Consider the following 20,881-nt stretch of genomic DNA (forward strand, 5'->3'; position numbering starts at 1 on the left):
TTTCAGCTGTTACAATTCCAACCCCGCTTTAATTACTTCATGACTAGTATTAAATGACTAGTACTTAAAGGGGCATTCCACTCATTTTCAACATTTTACTATGTCATTAATATACCTTAGAGCTGTTGTGTGGAAATAATAAAAAAGTCCCCCCATTCTGTTTTTCCTAGAACTAGAGTTCTGAAAAAAATAATGAACACCTTAAGTGTCCAAGTCGGAGTTCTCCGTCCAAGTTCAAGGTCACGTTCAAGTGCCCAACACGGAGATTGATGAAAACAAAACCGTTCGCATCGCTCTAGAGCCTTGGAGCGCTTGTTGCCCGATCCGATGACGTGTCAAAAAGTGACACGTCATCGAAAATCTCCCCTGCCTGTTTATCTGACGAAAACGAAAATCTTAAAACGATCATAACTCCCGATCTAAATCATCCCGTCTAATTCTGAGAAAAGATCCTGTGTTAGACGGCGCTCAGCGGTCCAGTCGCTAGTCGCGATAGATTTATTATTACCTCCCGTTGTTGTCGATCGACTCGACTCTGGTGTGGCTATTGTTAACTGCTACACAGACATGCACACCAGTTTCCGGTGCGCCGGTAAAAGTGGTCCGTGCGCTACAAATGATGGGCACCCTGGATGGAATGGATTCAATAGTTCCGGGCTTCTAAGGTGTCAAGATGTGTTTCACCATGTTAATGATTTTTTTTCATAATTACAGTTCTAGGAAACACAGAATGGGTGAACTTTTGTATTATTTCCACACAACAGCTCTGGTATATTAATGACATACAGTAGTACAATGTTGAAAATGGGTGGTTTTCCCCTTTAATGACTATAGTATTAAAATGTTATTGTCTTTTCATAAAGTTAACATAACTATAACTACCGGTAAATGCATTTGAAATTCAATAAAAAGGTAACTTTTCAGGATTCCAATTAAAAAAATAGCAAAAAAATATTCAGGTTTTCAATTCAAATATAGCAAAAACTAGAAAAAGTGCCCTTCCGGGCACAGGTCTCCACCAGGAGGATAGGAGTGTGTGTGATGTTTGGCAAAATGTTTAGGAGGATGTTTTTTTTTATTTGTTTTTGCAACAATTTTCTTCATTTTGTTGAGGAAATGCAGAGCCAGATCACTCATAGCATCTCTAAGGATAGAATTCTGGATGAGCAGGACATGTGCAGCATTTTGTACAAAACGGGCCACTCCTGAAAACTTTGGAAGGCAATCTTAGCCAATCAGTGTACAATCTGAGAAATCCAACAGACTCGTCTTGATCACATGACTACAGAGATCATGTGTACCGTTTGCCATTTCTTCATACGCCTTTGATGGCAATTGGATGATTTGAGGCATTTTGTTCCAAAAATGTGTTTTGCAAAAATCAACCTGTTGGTGGCGCTATAACAGGCCAATGTGAAAAGGGTGGGATATATTCCTCAGCCTAGTAAGAAAATGTGTGAAAGATTTCACGTAAATTGCATGCTGCGTTCATGATTTGAGGCTTTTGTTCAAAACGGGGCAATCTTGCAAACTGTGAAAGCCAATTATAACCAATTAGGATGGAATATGAAATATGGGACAGATCCAACTTGAGCACATGACCATAGAGATACTGTGTAACGATTTGTGAGATTTTTGAACAGAATCTGGAGGAGTAATATCAAAAAATTTGTTTTACAAAAGTCGGCCTCCTGGTGGCGCTATAAAAGGCAGATGCGGAAAATGCAGGTCAAAGGTTTGTCCTCGGCCTCTGGGGAGTGTGCATGCAACATTTCACGCAGATCGGTGCAGTTTGAGGTAAAAATGTGAAAAGCTGCCTCATGGTGGCGCTATAACAGGCCGTTCTGGAAAATGTGGGGCAGAGGTTCATCGTTGGCATCCAGGGAGTGTGTGTGCAAAGTTTGGCATCGACCGGGTTAACGGTGCCGGAGATTAGCTGTTCACAGACGGACGGAAGGACGGAAGGACGGAAGGAAGGACGGACACACACACGGACGGAGTGCAAAACATACTCTCTCCCCATGCCTTCGGCCTGGTGGAGACAAATATCTTACTGTCTTAGAAAAAATAGCCGATCTACAAGCTTGTAGATCGGCTATTTTTTCTAAGACAGTAAGATGCACTGTGGCCCCTCTGGAGTGAATGTGGAAATATATTGGCCCTCGCCATCGTCAAAGTTGCCCACCCCTGGTGGGCAACTTTGGGAGAGAGAGAATTGATGAATTGATGAATTGAACATGGTGGACCCTGTTGTAAACAAGTGTAATGCTTAATTGAGTCGTCCACTCACAGTTAACAGCCTTTGTATTGAGTTTGTGCTTGAAATGTACTGTAATTCTACAATTCTACAATTTTCAATCAATCAATCAATGGTGTAGCGCGGAACAGCAGTTAAGTTTACAACTTACACGCAAGTATAATGTGTGCCTTGGTTGAAAGCCGAGTGTTTTTTGTAATGCTGTTTAGTCTGCTGTCAGAGTGAAAGAAAAAAAAGAAGAAAATCTTCTGAAAAAACTGAAGTGAGGTGTTGGAGTCACAAGAGGATAATGAAGAAGAAAAAAAAGGGAAGCTCTGATCTGTCACAATCAATCGATTTATTTTGTTAGCGTTGGCTAATCAATATCTGGCAGATATATATATATATATATATATATATATATATACAAGCTTGTACAAGTCTGTTATATTTGAACGGTTTGAGAACGGCTGATTCTAGAAGGCACTTGTAGAATCTGGGTCTTGGGGTCTAAACGGGTCAACCCATTCTAGACGGGAACCCCTAGAATGGTGTTTATAGCATCACGTTATACTTTAGCTATTGAAAAATAGCAGATCTACAAGCTCGTAGCGCGGCACTGAGTGCCGCGCTACGAGCTTGTATGAGCTTGTACCTGGATCAACATATTTTGAGATGGGGGGGTGGGGAGGGGGGGGTCCGTGGAGAAATACAGATAATTCTGGGGGTCCTCGACATGAAAAACGTTTGAGCACCACTGACATAGAAGCACAGGTTTTTCATAAAACTCTTACAATTTAGAAGACATTTGTAGAATCGTCATCGGGTCTAAATGGGTTAACCCCTTTTGGTGTTACATTATGTTATGCTTTAGCTATTGAAAAATAGCTGATCTACAAGCTCATAGCGCGCCACTCGGTGGCGCGCTATGAGCTTGTAGATCTGCTATTTTTGAAAAATCGAAGAACGACTGACATAGAAACACAGCTTTTTCGGAAAACTGTCAGGATGTAGAAGACATTTTTAGAATCTGATCTCAGGTCAGAATGGGTTAAAAAGTAATGTCTCCCGTCTCCCCCTCCCATACCCCCCCCTCCCCCAGGCCCACCTTCCGTTACTTCACGTGGCACACGTGCGTGCTGGGCATCGTGGGCTGTGCCGTCATGATGTTCCTCATCAACGCCATCTACGCCTCGGCCAGCATCGCCTTCATGTTGTTACTGCTGCTGGTCATCCACTACCTGAGCCCCACGTCCAGCTGGGGGTACATCAGCCAGGCGCTCATCTTCCACCAGGTACTGTACACACACGCGCGCACGCACGTGCACGCACGTGCGCGCACACACGCGCACACACACACACACACACACACACACACACACTCACCTTGACATATCTATCTCTCCCTCCCATCTCCCTCTATTCTCTCTCTCTCTCTCTCTCTCTGTCTCTCTCTGTCTCTCTCTCTCTCTCACACACTCTGTTTTGCGAGCCTGTTGCTATCGAGGACCGTTGCCAGGATGGCCTGTTGCCAAGGCAATGCGTTGCCAGGACTGGGGGGGGGGGGGGGGGGTGGTTAAGGGGGGTTGGGGGGGGGGGGGGGGGTCCAGAAGCTCGTCAGGAGCCAGAGTATTATTACATCCACTTAACTTATTGAACTTCCTCCTCTTACTCATCCATTCCATTCCCCTAGTCTTCTTCCTTCTCCTCTTCCCTTCCCTCCTTCACTTCTCCTCCTCTTTTCTCCTCAACTCCATCATCCCATCACCCCCCCCCCCCCCCCCCCCCCCCCCTCCAGACAGTAGGGTGTGTAGCCTGTAGTTGGATTAAACAATTACGCTAACAAAGTCTAGAGAGATGGACTGCGTGCGTGCGTGCGTGCGTGCGTGCGTGCGTGCGTGCGTGCGTGCGCGCGTGCGTGCGTGCGCGCGTGCGTGCGTGCGTGCGCGCGCATTCCGCCAGTTGCTGCTGTGGACCGATGCCAACTGGGTGACTTTGAGGCCAAGAAGAACAAGTGCAGATAGCAGCTGCTAGAGAGAGTAGAGTGGGATAGATTAGAAAGCCAGAGGGGATGGTGGTACCTTCAGGGTTAAAGCCAGAGGGGATGGTGGTACCTTCAGGGTTAAAGCCAGAGGGGATGGTGGTACCTTTAGGGTTAAAGCCATGGTGGTACCTTCAGGGTTAAAGCCAGAGGGGATGGTGGTACCTTTAGGGTTAAAGCCAGAGGGGATGGTGGTACCTTTAGGGTTAAAGCCAGAGGGGATGGTGGTACTTTTAGGGTTAAAGCCAGAGGGGATGGTGGTACCTTTAGGGTTAAAGCCAGAGGGGATGGTGGTACCTTTAGGGTTAAAGCCAGAGGGGATGGTGGTACCTTTAGGGTTAAAGCCAGAGGGGATGGTGGTACCTTTAGGTGGTCACTTCATGGGGCTTCAGTCCAATGGCGATGGTGATTTTCAAGGCATTTCTAAATCCTGTGCTGGTCAGAGCAGTGTGCTGGTCAGAGCAGTGTGCTGGTCAGTGCAGTGTGCTGGTCAGTGCAGTGTGGTGGTCAGTGCAGTGTGCTGGTCAGTGCAGTGTGCTGGTCAGTGCAGTGTGCTGGTCAGTGCAGTGTGCTGGTCAGTGCAGTGTGGTGGTCAGTGCAGTGTGCTGGTCAGTGCAGTGTGCTGGTCAGTGCAGTGTGCTGGTCAGTGCAGTGTGCTGGTCAGTGCAGTGTGCTGGTCAGTGCAGTGTGCTGGTCAGTGCAGTGTGCTGGTCAGAGCAGTGTGCTGGTCAGTGCAGTGTGCTGGTCAGTGCAGTGTGCTGGTCAGTGCAGTGTGCTGGTCAGTGCAGTGTGCTGGTCAGTGCAGTGTGCTGGTCAGTGCAGTGTGCTGGTCAGTGCAGTGTGCTGGTCAGAGCAGTGTGCTGGTCAGTGCAGTGTGCTGGTCAGTGCAGTGTGCTGGTCAGAGCAGTGTGCTGGTCAGTGCAGTGTGCTGGTCAGTGCAGTGTGCTGGTCAGAGCACCGTCCACTGGGTCCACTTTAGCTATTTTTTTCAATAGCTAAGTTTAACGTAATGCTTTATAAAACACCATAAAGCGGTTCCTTCCGGCCCCAAAATGGGTTAAACATTTTGCCCTCTTGTCGTTCCTCTCTCGCCAAACAGGTGCGTAAGTACCTTCTGATGCTCGACGTGAGGAAGGACCACGTGAAGTTCTGGAGGCCGCAGGTCCTCCTGATGGTGTCCAACCCGCGCAGCAGCGTGGGCCTGGTCACCTTCATCAACGACATCAAGAAGAGCGGCCTCTACGTCCTGGGACACGTCCAGCTGGGAGACCTCAGTAAGTCTCTGTGTGGGACAGACACGTCCAGCTGGGAGACCTCAGTAAGTCTCTGTGTGGGACAGACACGTCCAACTGGGAGACCTCAGTAAGTCTCTGTGTGGGACAGACAGGTCCAACTGGGAGACCTCAGTAAGTCTCTGTGTGGGACAGACACGTCCAGCTGGGAGACCTCAGTAAGTCTCTGTGTGGGACAGACAGGTCCAACTGGGAGACCTCAGTAAGTCTCTGTGTGGGACAGACACGTCCAGCTGGGAGACCTCAGTAAGTCTCTGTGTGGGACAGACAGGTCCAACTGGGAGACCTCAGTAAGTCTCTGTGTGGGACAGACACGTCCAGCTGGGAGACCTCAGTAAGTCTCTGTGTGGGACAGACAGGTCCAACTGGGAGACCTCAGTAAGTCTCTGTGTGGGACAGACACGTCCAACTGGGAGACCTCAGTAAGTCTCTGTGTGGGACAGACACGTCCAACTGGGAGACCTCAGTAAGTCTCTGTGTGGGACAGACAGGTCCAGCTGGGAGACCTCAGTAAGTCTCTGTGTGGGACAGACACGTCCAACTGGGAGACCTCAGTAAGTCTCTGTGTGGGACAGACACGTCCAGCTGGGAGACCTCAGTAAGTCTCTGTGTGCTGGGAGGGACAGACAGGTCCAGCTGGGAGACCTCAGTAAGTCTCTGTGTGGGACAGACAGGTCCAGCTGGGAGACCTCAGTAAGTCTCTGTGTGGGACAGACAGGTCCAACTGGGAGACCTCAGTAAGTCTCGGTGTGGGACAGACGGGTCCAGCTGGGAGACCTCAGTAAGTCTCTGTGTGGGACAGACAGGTCCAACTGGGAGACCTCAGTAAGTCTCTGTGTGGGACAGACACGTCCAGCTGGGAGACCTCAGTAAGTCTCTGTGTGGGACAGACACGTCCAGCTGGGAGACCTCAGTAAGTCTCTGTGTGGGACAGACACGTCCAGCTGGGAGACCTCAGTAAGTCTCTGTGTGGGACAGACACGTCCAGCTGGGAGACCTCAGTAAGTCTCTGTGTGGGACAGACAGGTCCAACTGGGGGACCTCAGTAAGTCTCTGTGTGGGACAGACAGGTCCAACTGGGGGACCTCAGTAAGTCTCTGTGTGCTGGGAGGGACAGACAGGTCCAACTGGGGGACCTCAGTAAGTCTCTGTGTGGGACAGACAGGTCCAACTGGGGGACCTCAGTAAGTCTCTGTGTGCTGGGAGGGACAGACAGGTTCAACTAGGAGACCTCAGTAAGTCTCTGTGTGGGACAGACAGGTCCAACTGGGGGACCTCAGTAAGTCTCTGTGTGCTGGGAGGGACAGACAGGTCCAACTAAGAGACCTCAGTAAGTCTCTGTGTGCTGGGAGGGACAGACAGGTCCAACTGGTAGACCTCAGTAAGTCTCTGTGTGCTGGGAGGGACAGACAGGTCCAACTAGGAGACCTCAGTAAGTCTCTGTGTGCTGGGAGGGACAGACACGTCCAACTAGGAGACCTCAGTAAGTCTCTGTGTGCTTGGTGGGACATGTCCAACTAGGTGGGACATGTCCAACTAGGTGGGACAGGTCCAACTAGGTGGGACATGTCCAACTAGTTGGGACAGACACGTCCAACTGGGAGACCTCAGTAAGTCCCTGTGTGCTGGGTGGGACATGTCCAACTAGGTGGGACATGTCCAACTAGGTGGGACATGTCCAACTAGGTGGGACAGACACGTCCAACTGGGAGACCTCAGTAAGTCCCTGTGTGCTGGGTGGGACATGTCCAACTAGGTGGGACATGTCCAACTAGGTGGGACATGTCCAACTAGGTGGGACATGTCCAACTAGGTGGGACATGTCCAACTAGGTGGGACAGGTCCAACTAGGTGGGACAGGTCCAACATGTCCAACTAGGTGGGACATGTCCAACTAGGTGGGACATGTCCAACTAGGTGGGACATGTCCAACTAGGTGGGACATGTCCAACTAGGTGGGACAGGTCCAACTAGGTGGGACAGGTCCAACTAGGTGGGTCATGTCCAACTAGGTGGGACATGTCCAACTAGGTGGGACATGTCCAACTAGGTGGGACATGTCCAACTAGGTGGGACATGTCCAACTAGGTGGGACAGGTCCAACTAGGTGGGACAGGTCCAACTAGGTGGGACATGTCCAACTAGGTGGGACAGGTCCAACTAGGTGGGACAGGTCCAACTAGGTGGGACATGTCCAACTAGGTGGGACAGGTCCAACTAGGTGGGACAGGTCCAACTAGGTGGGACATGTCCAACTAGGTGGGACAGGTCCAACTAGGTGGGACAGGTCCAACTAGGTGGGACAGGTCCAACTAGGTGGGTCATGTCCAACTAGGTGGGACATGTCCAACTAGGTGGGACAGGTCCAACTAGGTGGGACAGGTCCAACTAGGTGGGACAGGTCCAACTAGGTGGGACAGGTCCAACTAGGTGGGACATGTCCAACTAGGTGGGACATGTCCAACTAGGTGGGACATGTCCAACTAGGTGGGACAGGTCCAACTAGGTGGGACAGGTCCAACTAGGTGGGACAGGTCCAACTAGGTGGGACAGGTCCAACTAGGTGGGTCATGTCCAACTAGGTGGGTCATGTCCAACTAGGTGGGACAGGTCCAACTAGGTGGGACAGGTCCAACTAGGTGGGACAGGTCCAACTAGGTGGGACAGGTCCAACTAGGTGGGACAGGTCCAACTAGGTGGGACATGTCCAACTAGGTGGGACATGTCCAACTAGGTGGGACATGTCCAACTAGGTGGGACATGTCCAACTAGGTGGGACAGGTCCAACTAGGTGGGACAGGTCCAACTAGGTGGGACATGTCCAACTAGGTGGGACAGGTCCAACTAGGTGGGACATGTCCAACTAGGTGGGACAGGTCCAACTAGGTGGGACAGGTCCAACTAGGTGGGACAGGTCCAACCAACTAGGTGGGACATGTCCAACTAGGTGGGACAGGTCCAACTAGGTGGGACAGGTCCAACTAGGTGGGACAGGTCCAACTAGGTGGGACAGGTCCAACTAGGTGGGACAGGTCCAACTATGTGGGACAGGTCCAACTAGGTGGGACATGTCCAACTAGGTGGGACATGTCCAACTAGGTGGGACATGTCCAACTAGGTGGGACATGTCCAACTAGGTGGGACATGTCCAACTAGGTGGGACAGGTCCAACTAGGTGGGACATGTCCAACTAGGTGGGACATGTCCAACTAGGTGGGACAGGTCCAACTAGGTGGGACATGTCCAACTAGGTGGGACATGTCCAACTAGGTGGGACATGTCCAACTAGGTGGGACATGTCCAACTAGGTGGGACAGGTCCAACTAGGTGGGACAGGTCCAACTAGGTGGGACATGTCCAACTAGGTGAGACAGGTCCAACTAGGTGGGACAGGTCCAACTAGGTGGGACAGGTCCAACTAGGTGGGTCATGTCCAACTAGGTGGGTCATGTCCAACTAGGTGGGACAGGTCCAACTAGGTGGGACAGGTCCAACTAGGTGGGACATGTCCAACTAGGTGGGACAGGTCCAACTAGGTGGGACAGGTCCAACTAGGTGGGACAGGTCCAACTAGGTGGGACAGGTCCAACTAGGTGGGACATGTCCAACTAGGTGGGACAGGTCCAACTAGGTGGGACAGGTCCAACTAGGTGGGACAGGTCCAACTAGGTGGAGACTAGGTCTTCTGGTCTAAAGGACACGTGTCTCCTGGTCTAAAGGACACGTGTCTCCTGGTCTAAAGGACATGTGTCTCCTGGTCTAAAGGACATGTGTCTCCTGGTCTAAAGGACATGTGTCTCCTGGTCTAAAGGACACGTGTCTAAAGGACATGTGTCTCCTGGTCTAAAGGACATGTGTCTCCTGGTCTAAAGGACATGTGTCTCCTGGTCTAAAGGACATGTGTCTAAAGGACATGTGTCTCCTGGTCTAAAGGACATGTGTCTCCTGGTCTAAAGGACATGTGTCTAAAGGACATGTGTCTCCTGGTCTAAAGGACACGTGTCTTCTTGGACCAGCAGGCCTGGGTGACATGTTGTCTTTTTCAAGTGGTGACAATCACAGCGTTGTTACCTTGTTTGCTCTCTGTAGGTGTTTGAGGCTAGACGGTGTAGACAGACAGACAGACAGACAGACAGACAGACAGACAGACAGACGCCTCTCTGTACACATAACCCATTTAGACCTGAGGACGATTCTACAAAATAATGCCTCCTAAATCCTGACAGTTTTCTGAAAAAAACCCTATGTTTCTATATTATATCCGTTGTTCTCCAATTATTTCATGTCAAGGACCCCCAGAAATGTGATGTCATCGGCCCGCCCAATTAAATGTGATGTCATTGGCCCGCCCAATTAAATGTGATGTCATTGGCCCGCCCAATTAAATGTGATGTCATCGGCCCGCCCAATGACATCAAAGATACTGGTTCTGTTCAGAATTTGTTGTCTCACATATTTCCCCAAATATTAGACAAAGCTGGATAGTCTGGGTCGATAAGGCGCTCATTATGGATATAAGAATAACCAGCTCCATCCCTACTCGTCTGATAATTTCAGTACATTTCAAGCACATCTCAATACAAAGACTGTTAACTGTGAGTGGACGACACCATAAAGCATTACACTGGTTTACAATTGTAATTGGTCCACCATGTTCAATTCATCACATTTAGAGTACAAATATACACTTCTATAAAGCCAGAAACAGGAAATCATCATAAAGGAGGTAAAAAGTGGGGGGAAAAAAACACATATACAGTGAGGGGGAAAAGGGGTGGGGGGGATTCAGATTTTACGGGGGCCAGTTTCGAATTGCAGCCGTCCGTAGGTGCCCTTTGAGAGCGGTTTTGAAGGAGTCAAGGCTTAATGACTGTTGGTAGGGCGTTCCACATTTTGGTGGCATAGGAGCGAAATTAATTTACTCCCTTGTTTGTGCCTAATCTGGGTTGCACATGATATGATATGATATGATCTGAACTTTATTTGTATAGCGCTTTTCAAAACATAGTTCCAAAGTGCTGCACAGAGCAAGATTAACACAGCAAGAAACACACAATAACAAAATGATAATGGCACACAAAACAACAACAAGGATGTATGTACAATTGGCTATTAAATAGTTAAAAAACACGGTGGGTTTTCAGGCGTGACTTAAATAGCGGGACGGATGGTGCTACCCTAATGTGCACTGGCAGTGCGTTCCACAGTCTGGGTGCCCGAGCGGCAAAAGCCCGGTCACCCCGGGTAACTAGGTTAGTACGAGGGACAGCCAGAAGAACATGGTTTGTTGAACTCCTGTGTGTGTGTGTGTGTGTGCGCGCATCGGTGTGCGACCGTGAGAGAGGAGGCAGAGCAGTGCGACTGTACGGAGTCAGTGCACTCGTCCCTGACTCCCTGTGTAGTCTGTGAGATGGACGGTAAACAGCAACGCCAACAAAAAGTTCTACTTACTAGAAAAGAAAGAGGCAGCGATGGAGCCATAAGTCCATACTCCATATCCAGGCAGCAGCCTGCTGCATCATGTTAGCTGTTGTGTGCTAAGCTAAACCACCATCCATGTATAACAATATGATCACAACATACACGGCTTTGACCAGGGTTGCCACATTTCGTGACTGAGAGAGAAACAAGCAACCAGGTCTATGAAAATGTTAACAGGCCAGATCAAGTCGGAAAATCCGAAAAAGTCAGAAAATAAGTCTGTCAAACATCATTCTCCAATGTTCTTTTAGAGTAGTGGTTCTCAAGCATTTTCATGTCAAGGACAGTTAGTTTATCCGATGTTATTTTCCAAAAGTAAAAAGGTCAATTTCCTTCCGTCTCTTAGAAAAGTACTATATTTGAAACAGTAAAACAGTCAAATATCCTGTTCAGAATGTATTGCCGTCTCTCGTCCACACAAACACAATAATAGAAAATGCTCGATAGGTCTCGCTAAAAAAAAAAGGGGGGGGGGGGGGGGGGGGTTCCCAACTGAATGGATGGAAAATCGAAAAGTAAGAGTTTACATGGTACACATAGTACATGCATACACCTTCCTAATGATTATATCTGGTTTCAGTATTTATTTATGGTGTATTGTCAATTATTAAGGTTATTGTAGCAGTCAATTTATATTGGGGGTTGGGAGGGGGCAGGGCGGGGGTCCCGAGACGTTGCCAAAGCATTTCCGGGGGTCCCCGGCCAAAAACGTTGAGAACCCCTGATCTAGACGACAATGTTTCTGTGTCACTTATAAAGGGGACATGGGTGCGCTGCACTAAACGGTCCGGGTGCACAATATACATCATCATTACATCAACATGAAGAAGGCCAGCCAAAACAAGAATCCTAACGGATAACATGAGTGCTGGTAATCGAGGGGAGTGACGTCAGGACTTCGGCACTCTATAGAGCAGGGGTGGTGCAACAGTGACGATGGCGAGGGCCAATAAATGTCCACACTCACACCAGAGGGGCCACAGTGCATATTACTGTCGTTGCAAAAATAGCCGATCTACAAGCTCAAAACGCGTCGCAATGCGACACATTTTGAGCTTGTCAAACAGAGATCGATATGGTGCTCGTTATCAATAAAACATTAAGGAGCTCCTTCCCTACCTGTCCCTCCAGACACGTTGCCGTCCGACCCGCTCCAGTCCCAGTACGACTCGTGGCTTTCTCTGGTCGACCACCTGAACATCAAGGCCTTCGTCAACCTGACGCTGGCGGACTCGGTGCGCCACGGAGTCCAACACCTGCTCTTCATCTCCGGACTGGGTCAGTATGCATTCTGACAGCACATTTGGATTTTGGTTTTTAGTCATAGTCTCTTCAATAGTTTTCATTTAGTCTTAGTCACATTTTAGTCATCTGGAATGTTTATACTTTATAGTGTTTGTCTAGTTTTAGTCGACTAAATATCACAAGATTTTAGTAATGACTGATTTTGCCGTCGTAATGACTTTATTTTACAAGCTACGAGATTTGTAGATTTGCTAGACTTTAGCTATTTTTCAATAGCTAAAGTATAACATAATGCTTAAAATACCAAAAGGGGTTACCGCCCAGAATGGGTTAACACTTTAATTGCCCGGGGTTATTTAATCCATTACATTATAGCGCCCATTCGATTTATAAACACGGACCCCTTTTCCGGACGGACCGGCAGAAGTTGTTGATGTGTGTGTAGCAGCTAACAATAGCCACACCACACCACACACCACACCACCGGAGACAAGAATAAATCTATCGAGACTAGCGACCGTGGAGCGCCGTCTAACACAGGATATTTTTTCATAAAAAGACGGGATGATTTAGATCGCGAGTTATGAACGTTTTAAGATTTTCGTTTTCATCAGCTAAACAGAGGAGGGAGTTTTCCGATGACGTCTCACTCTTGCGCGTCACCGAGGAGAGCCCAGCAGGCGCGCCTGGGCTATAGAGCCATGCGATCCGTTCTCATATCAATAAACTTCGTCTTTTGGACAATACTTCGTCCTGGGCGTCGGGCGTTACTAATAGAAAGGACAAAGTACTTCGTCCTGGGCGTCGGGCGTTACTAATAGAAAGGACAGTACTTCGTCCTGGGCGTCGGGCGTTACTAATAGAAAGGACAGTACTTCGTCCTGGGCGTCGGGCGTTACTAATAGAAAGGACAGTACTTCGTCCTGGGCGTCGGGCGTTACTAATAGAAAGGACAGTACTTCGTCCTGGGCGTCGGGCGTTACTAATAGAAAGGACAAAGTACTTCGTCCTGGGCGTCGGGCGTTACTAATAGAAAGGACAGTACTTCGTCCTGGGCGTCGGGCGTTACTAATAGAAAGGACAGTACTTCGTCCTGGGCGTCGGGCGTTACTAATAGAAAGGACAGTACTTCGTCCTGGGCGATGGGCGTTACTAATAGAAAGGACAGTACTTCGTCCTCCTGGGCGATGGGAGTGTTAAGTGGAATAGACATGATGATGAGAGTAAAGTCTTGCCTCTCTTCTGCATGGCCCAATGTTAAGCGCTAAACTCAAAGCGACGTGTTGTTAGTTAAGAGAACCTACGGTGGACAGGATCTGATCTCCTGCAGCCTTCAGCGTGTTGTTAGTTAAGCGAACCTACGGTGGACAGGATCTGATCTCCTGCAGCCTTCAGCGTGTTGTTAGTTAAGACAACCTACAGTGGACAGGATCTGATCTCCTGCAGCCTTCAGCGTGCGAGGGCCCTGCGCTCTGAGAAATCAATGGTAATTGGAGTCCACAGACCTCGTACTGCCATGTTTTGACCAATATTTTGTGAAATTGGAACAACATCTCAGATGGGGGTCGGCCGCCTAATACAGATAATTCTGGGGGTCTTTGACATGAAAAAGGTTCAGCACAAACTAGTTTTTTCAGAAAACTGTCATGATTTCGAAGACATTCAGTAGAATCAGGTCTCATATTAAATGAGTTAAACGTCTTCCCCCCGTCCGTCTCCAGGCGGGTTAGGTTTAGGGTTATGGTTCCTTATATTAAATGAGTTAAACGTCTTCCCCCCGTCCGTCTCCAGGCGGGATGCGCCCCAACACCCTGGTCCTGGGTTAGGGTTATGGTTCCTTATATTAAATGAGTTAAACGTCTCCAGGCGGGATGCGCCCCAACACCCTGGTCCTGGGTTAGGGTTATGGTTCCTTATATTAAATGAGTTAAACGTCTTCCCCCCCGTCCGTCTCCAGGCGGGTTAGGTTTAGGGTTATGGTTCCTTATATTAAATGAGTTAAACGTCTTCCCCCCGTCCGTCTCCAGGCGGGTTAGGTTTAGGGTTATGGTTCCTTATATTAAATGAGTTAAACGTCTTCCCCCCGTCCGTCTCCAGGCGGGATGCGCCCCAACACCCTGGTCCTGGGTTAGGGTTATGGTTCCTTATATTAAATGAGTTAAACGTCTCCAGGCGGGATGCGCCCCAACACCCTGGTCCTGGGTTAGGGTTATGGTTCCTTATATTAAATGAGTTAAACGTCTTCCCCCCGTCCGTCTCCAGGCGGGATGCGCCCCAACACCCTGGTCCTGGGCTTCTACGACGACTGCAGCCCCGAGGACACGCTGCTGGACCCGTCTCTGTGCTCGCCGGCCACGCACGCCACCCCGCACTGGTGGGACCCGTCCCACCCCTCCTCCTCCTCCCCCCCGGGGGACCCTGAGGCCACGCCCACACAGCCTCTGTTCCACTTCCCGGCCGTGCGCGCCGCCAAGGACGACAAGTGCCTGGCGCCGCAGGAGTACGTGGCGGTGATCGCCGACGCCGTCAAGATGCTGAAGAACGTGGCGCTGGCGCGCTACTTCTGCGGCTTCGAGCGTGCCAAGGCGCTCTCGGGGGCGGGGGGCGCGGCGTGCGTCTACGTGGACGTGTGGCCCGTCAACCTGCTGCGGCCCGACAGCTGCAGCTACGTGGACACCTGCTCGCTGTTCCTGCTGCAGCTGGCCTGCATCCTCAACATGGTAGGGAGGGAACGCACGGCTTTTGACAGCCATTTTTTTTATTTTGTAGTGGTGCAACCACTCCCTTACGGAGCTATGTGTGTGGCTGGCTGGGTGCGTCTGAGCATGAAAACAGCATGGTTGTTTTTCACCACCTGTGCGCAACCTAACACACACACAAACACACACGCACATATTAACTGTATATATGGTGATTTTGGGTGTAACAGTACAGTACAGTAGAGGGTACAGTAGAGGGACCCCCACACGGTAACTCTGTCATTTCTCAACCGTTTCGGACGCGGGGCCGCTCGCCGGAATCGGGCCGGCACCCTGGGTGCGTTCCTGTGGGTCTGGAACTTCCGTTGCACCGCGACTTCTCCGAGCAAAAATCATTGAAAATGAACTATAGGTGCGTTTATCGCTCCCCGTTTAGTCTAGTTGTAGTCGGCTAAATGTCATAAGATTTTAGTCGACTAAATCTACAGTTGATTTAGTTGACTAAAATGTATGGGGGGCCTCGATGTTTTCACACCTGCTGAAAATAGCCAATCTACAAGCTCACAAGACGCGTTGTGAGCTTGTAGGTCGGCTATTTTCAGCATGCAACCAAGTGTAAAATGACTTATACTGGATCTCTATACTGGTTTTCATTTAGTTTTAGTCCCATTTTAGTCACCTGGAATGTCTTAGTGTTAGTCTACTTTTAGTCGGCTAAATATCATAAGATTTTTGTCGACTAAATCTACAGTTGATTTAGTCGACTAAAATGTGTTTTGGCGGACCTTGATGCTGTCGTAATGGCTGCAGATTTTACACTTGCTGAAAATAGCCGATCTACAAGCTCACAATGCGTTGCAGCGCGACGTGTTGTGAGGGAGTTCCAGGGGGTCCCCAGCTAAATGATAGTTTGGAACCAAATGGACCATTATGGGTCTGTAAGTGTACACATTTGTGTACAAATTTGTACACTCTCAGAGTTACATTAACATTGATTTTACAATATAAATTGGGGGTCCCAGAGATAGAAATGCCATTACTAATGCATGTCAAACTGGGGGGGGGGGGGGGTCCTTGCTTGGAATGAAAATAGTTGAAAGTTCTTATCTTATGGGGGGTCCCTGGCATATATTTCCTAATGGGGGGGTCCGCGGGCTAATGCGTGTCATCTTGGTTAGGGCGGGGTTCCTTGACATGAAGTGTGGGACCCCCTGGCTTACGGTCTCGTCCCTCCCTGCGTACCCCTCCCTAGGTGCGTGACTGGCGCAAGGCGCGCATCCGCCTGTACCTGTGCGTGGAGGAGGGGCGGAGCCTGCGCGGCTCGGAGGACAAGCTGGGCCTCCTGCTGAAGGAGCTCCGTATCAAGGCCAACATCTACACCGTGCCCTGGGACCAGCAGGTGGCGCTCCACTGGCAGCGCCAAGGCAGCAAGGTGGCCGAGGAGGCCAAGAAGAAGAAGATCTATGAGCAGGTATATATATCCCTGTCTGGGCGGGAACCCCGTATGTTATACTTTAGCTATTGAAAAATAGCAGATCTACAAGCTCGCAGCGCGGCACCGAGTGCCGCGCTGCGAGCTTGTAGGTCTGCTATTTTTCAAAAATCCTGAAAATGTGCAGATGGGGGTCGGCGGCCAATTTCATGACATTTTTGGGGTCTTTGACATGAAATATTGAGAACCACTGACATAGAAACATGAGGTTTTAGGCATTATGTTATACTTTAGCTATTGAGGAATAGCAGATCTACAAGCTCACAGCGAGTGCCGCGCTGTGAACTTGTAGGTCTGCTATTTTTGAAAAATCTTGAAAATGTGTCTCAAATCTTTGATTCTTTCAAAGCGAACGTTTTTTAACTCAAATCTTTGCTTCTGAGGGGTTCCTGGAACAACGTATTTTCAGATGGGGGGGCGGAGGCATATTCCATATCATTTTTGGGGTCCTTGACATGAAATATCGAGCACCACTGATACAGAAACATGAGGCTTTTCAGAAAATTGTCATGATTTACTAAATGATTTAGAACAATTTTTTTTAATTTCGACGTCAGGTCTAAATGGGTTGTACTGTATACTATAAGGCCGTCCCCATTATCCATCTTCAACCGCTTATCCGTAGTCGGGTCACGGGGGCAAACAGCTCCACCAGAGAGCTCCATGACTTCCCTCTCCAGAGTAGTTCTGGCATAGCCAGACAACTATTCCACAATCTGCGAATGCTACATATAGAGTCTGGACCTACATGCATAGTTGCACCGCTCAGTTCACACAGGTGTGATTCTCTAGCCTGGCTAATAAGCCAGACTCAAACTGTCGTGTGGTATTTGAGTCTGGAGATGCTGTGTATGGATCTTGTTTCCCGGGGGGGCGGGTTCAAACATTTTCTCTTTGACGCAATTGGTCAGAGCTACTGTCAAGTCAAAGGTCTCAAGCATTGAACGTCACTGTACCAAAGCCCGCCCATATTGCATACCGTGTCCCGATTGGCCACACCAGTTCTCTGGTGTAGGAAATGGGTGTACAATTGAGCCTCTCCAGACCGTAATCCGCCGGCAGGCAATTTTTTTTTTGCCAACGGCTGATTCGGTCTGGCTTGTTAGCCAGGCTACTACATGCACCTCCCGACACCCGAGTAAGGAAGCTGCCACTTCCGTTCACGGAAATATATTTTAAAATATCTTATATCTTATTTTATTATTATTATTTTTTTAATTTCCTTTCCTGCTAAACAACAAGCTATATATGCTTAGATGATTTCTACTTATATTTGGATACATGTGCGCGACTGTAAAGACGAAACGGAAGTGGCGAGGAGGCTCCACTTCCGGGTTCAGAGTAAAAGCGGCCATGTCTTTCCGGCACCCCAGAGCTCCTATTTTGAAGGGAATGATTAGGGAATGTTATGCACATTTAAAGCTGCTATAAGCAATAATATGTCAACATTTTAATGACAACCAGTAATGGGTAGAACGCTCCCAAAATAAATGTCTCTGTGACACATCTAGGGGCCACAATCTGCATTCAAAGATCTTCCTAGAAGCTTTGTCATTGGTCGATTTGCCTGGTTGCTTCCTGATTGGTTAGTCATTGCGACGGGTTTTTTTCGACCAATGACAAAGCTTCTAGGAACATCTTTGAATGCAGATTGCGGCCCCTAGATGTGTCACAGAGACTACATTATTTTTGGGAGCGTTCTACCCATTGCTGGCTGTCTGAATACCAAAAAAATAAAAAGGTCATTAAAATGTTGACATATTATTGCTTATAGCAGCTTTAAGTTGACGCATAATTGTCAAAACAAATAATTGCGATCAACGATTTGATTGATGATTTTTGCCATTAGAAATTGGAACGTTATGATGAATAGAATTTACATTTCTGTTTGCCTTTTTGGCTCCGTAATGAAAAAGTGCGCAGGGTGGCAGATATGACAAATAACAGAAATATACCAAGAAATTACTGCCCAGGCGGTGGCGTAACCGTCTGGGCACCCGATTGGTAATCCAGTCGCAGTGTGCCGCGGGTTCGACTCCCGAGCCCGACACGGCCTTTACTGCATGTCTTCCCCCATCTCTCTCCCGTTTCCTGTCAGCCTACTGTCTGTCCCTTCAAAAACCAATAAAAGGCGTAAGCCGCAAAAAAATATCTAAAAAAAAAAAGAAATTACTGGCATTTTTTTGTATACATTTTATACTTGTTATCATGCTAAAATAGCATGATAGCGCGGCACCGAGTGCCGCGCTACGAGCTTGTGGGTCTGCTATTTTTTTTAAATCGCGAAAATGTGGCGCAAACCTTTGAATATTATAGTCAACGGTCAATTATGGGATAGATTAGATTATAGATTTGCCCGTAAACCTCAAGTTTAGCAGCATATACAGTTAATATACGGTGATATACAGGTGTGATGGTACATATACAGTTAATATACGGTAATATACAGGTGTGATGGTACAATTCGGGAGTTTACCGGAGTATGTTGGAAAGTTCAACGGGAGTTTCCTGTAATATACACATCCGTATTCCATGCGTTTTGCTCAGTGCAGGGTCCCTGGAACAACATATTTTGAGATGGGGGTCCCTGGAACAACATATTTTGCACGGTCCCTGGAACAACATATTTTGAGATGGGAGTCGGCGGCCAAATACAGATAATTCTGGGGTTCCTTGACATGAACAAGTTTGAGAACCACTGACAGAAACATGGGGTTTTTCATAAAATAATCGACAGGTCTAAATGGGTTAAAGGTATATTCAGTGATTTGACTTAATCTAAATATCACTTATTTTTTCTTTTTTTTTGGATAATCCTCCCTACTACAGAGTGTGCTGACCATATAAGGAGTTCCTCCCTGTCCCCAGTGAGCCCCTGGGGTCAAAAAACCCTAGTTTCAGTTTTGGTGGCGGGTGGCAAAGCCTTCATCCAATCAGGATGAGAGGGGCCTTCCTCCAATCATGATCGAGTGGGGTGCACATGCTGTTGGCCTGTTGCACTTCCCCCCACTGTAGAGCGTGCATGTGCACATTTTGTTACCGGGGCGGACTGGGTGGTTCTCCAAATCACTCCAATCACTGAATGCTCCTTTAATGCATGAACATCTATCAACATGCAAAGAATCATGACGACTATAATCTGACAGAACAATTCCGATCACTAATAATAATAATACTAACTGTGCCGCCCCCTAGGGGGAGGAGGAGGGGGAGGAGGAGGACGAGGACGACTACGTCAACAGCTTCCCCAGCAACGCCACGCGCCTCTCTGACGAGTACCTGTCGGCGGTCAACCGTCTGATCCTGGAGCAGGCGTTCCCGCCGCCCGCCGTGCGCTTCCTGTACCTGCCGCGGCCGCCCGCCGACACGCGGCGCTACGCCTCCTACCTGCGCCAGCTGGACCTGCTGACGCGCGACCTGGGACCCACGCTGCTCATACACGGGGTCACGCCCGTCATCACCACCGACCTCTGACCTCCGACCTGCTGACGCGAGACCTGGGACCCACGCTGCTCATACATGGGGTCACGCCCGTCATCACCACCGACCTCTGACCTCTGACATCATCACCACCAACCTCTGAGCAGAGTAATCTAGTGAGAGAGTGGCGACACTATAGCGTTGACTCCCATTGTAACAATGGAATGCGGAAGTGCTCATTCTATCTCAATGGGATAGTTCCAATGTTTGGAACTATAGTCCATATAGCACCCCGCTTTGTCTCAATGGGATAGTTCCAATGTTTGGAACTATAGTCCATATAGCACCCCGCTTTGTCTCAATGGGATAGTTCCATAGCCCATAGGCAGCAAGTGTAAAATCATTCATTACGACGGACATCAAGGCACCGCCAAAATACATTTTAGTCGCCTAAATCAACTTTAGATTTAGTCGACTAAAATCTTATGACATTTAGTCGACTAAAACTAGACTAACACTAAAACATTCCAGGTGACTAAAATGTGACTAAAAGTAAGTGAAAACTATTCAAGAGACTACGACTAAAACTAAAATAAAAAAATGTGCTGCCCCCCCCCCCCCCCCCCCCGTATGAGTATAGGATGGGGGGGGGGGGATTCACTTACCTCCCCATTCGTCACGATATCGATACCCAGGGCGCCGATTCCATTTATATATTGCGATTCTTATTGTGTTTCGATATTTGAGATTATTTGTTTGAGATTTGTTCCCTTCCCAAGTTTCTTGTATTTTAGCTTGTATTTTACTACATTATTATATTATTATATATATTATTATAAAACAATTCTAAACAATTTAGGCCATGAAAAAGGTTCAATCCTATAGCGTCACTCAGTCCTTCTGGCATGAAGACAGAAATAATAAATACATAAATATAGAAAGAAAACAAAAAAGATTCTGAACTTGGCGATTCAA

General features: G+C 48.4%; 1 pseudogene across 1 annotated transcript in view; it reads left to right on the plus strand.

Moving 5' to 3' along the window:
- Positions 1 to 20,527, plus strand: part of LOC306918816 (solute carrier family 12 member 9-like) — a 114,668-nt pseudogene extending 94,141 nt beyond the window's left edge. Inside the window, exons 11-16 of the transcript XR_013792540.1 lie at positions 3,339 to 3,531; positions 5,377 to 5,551; positions 12,182 to 12,328; positions 14,558 to 15,015; positions 16,247 to 16,465; positions 19,682 to 20,527. The product of XR_013792540.1 is annotated as a solute carrier family 12 member 9-like (transcript). The remainder of the gene's footprint in view (positions 1 to 3,338; positions 3,532 to 5,376; positions 5,552 to 12,181; positions 12,329 to 14,557; positions 15,016 to 16,246; positions 16,466 to 19,681) is intronic.
- Positions 20,528 to 20,881: the final 354 nt, after the last annotated feature.

This window comes from Electrona antarctica, assembly GCF_951216825.1.
Source record: "Electrona antarctica genome assembly, contig: scaffold_279, whole genome shotgun sequence".
Classification (NCBI taxonomy): Eukaryota; Metazoa; Chordata; class Actinopteri; order Myctophiformes; family Myctophidae; genus Electrona; species Electrona antarctica.